The following is a 1,390-nucleotide window of genomic DNA, read 5'->3' on the forward strand; positions in this document are numbered from 1 at the left end:
AACGTCCCGAGTTGAGGTCAGCAGCACACCATCCCCACTATAAACAGTGTTGGTGCTGCACTGCTTCCCTCTCCTGAGATGTTCTCAACATGTAGTGCGTTATTTGAAACATGATTAACCCCCACTTAGTAATAAAATGTTCTGACCCAGAGCTCAAGGATGGGGGGAGGGAAGAAGGGATGAGAGAGGGTAAAGAGGGGAAGCCTGGGAGGAGCAAGTGGGTGTGGTGAGTTTTGGGAGGGAGTAGGGGGAGAGGAGAAGGTGATGAGGGATGCAACAAACTGCACAGATTGCACACATGGAGGCCTTAGTCCAGGGGTGGGCAATCTTGGTCCTCGAGGGCCGGTGTCCTGCAACTCTTAGATGTCTCCCTGGTAGAACACAACTGGATCCAATAGCTGAATCATCTCCTCAGTGCCGGCAGGTTCTCCAGAGTCCTGCTAACGACCTCATTATTTGACTCAGGTGTGTTGAAGTAGAGACACATCTAAAAGTTGCAGGAGACCAGCCCTTGAGGCCTGGAGTTGCCCACCCCTGCCTTAGCCCCTGACACAGCTGTTGCAGGTTTGATTCCTGGCCTTGGCAACCTTTGCTTCAGGAGGGGAGGAGAGTGGAAAGGGGGAGGAGATTGAGGGGTAGATGGGCCCAAGTGAGGGGTGGGTGGTGGGGGGAAAGGGGTGTGTGTAGAGGGCTGTGAAAAACAGCTTACATTGATTGAACATTTAGATCACGAGTTCTTCCCCAAACCTTGTCCTCAAGGCAAACTGACCTGCGTGTTTTCATTTCAGCAAAACCCCGTTAATCAGACATCAATTAAAATCATGTGTGCCGAATCAGGGAAATGCCTAAAACTTGCAGGGTTTGGAGGACCAGTGCTGAAACACACTGGATGCACTTTGACTTTGCTTGAAATAATTAAGTTTGATACATTTGTATCCCTCGTCTGACACAATGACTCAAGCTAACCAGGGACAGGTTCTCTACTAAGCCAGCGTAGCTCTGTGGGTAGAGCAGTTGTCTTGTGATCAGAAGGTTGACGGTTCAATTCCAGCTCCCACATGTCAATGTGACCCCTGGGCACTTAACCCTAACTGATCTGTGCATTAAGTGAATGTGACTCTAGTGTAAAGTGCTTTCAGTGGTCAAAATGACTGGAAAAGTGCTATGTAAGTTTATTTACCATTTTTGAAGTGAACTAAATGATTTGAGTAAGACTGACTTAAATCTGTTATCTTAAACATACTTAATAAATTTGTTAAAAAGTAAATTAACAAATTGAGTTGGATGATTATAATATATTGAACTGGTTAAACTTAATAACTTAAGTTGGATAAATTTAATAAATTCAGTTGGATGCACTTATTTGAATTGCTTGTTACCTACAGAAGCA

The sequence above is a fragment of the Poecilia reticulata genome, linkage group LG13, assembly GCF_000633615.1.
Source record: "Poecilia reticulata strain Guanapo linkage group LG13, Guppy_female_1.0+MT, whole genome shotgun sequence".
NCBI classification, from domain to species: Eukaryota; Metazoa; Chordata; class Actinopteri; order Cyprinodontiformes; family Poeciliidae; genus Poecilia; species Poecilia reticulata.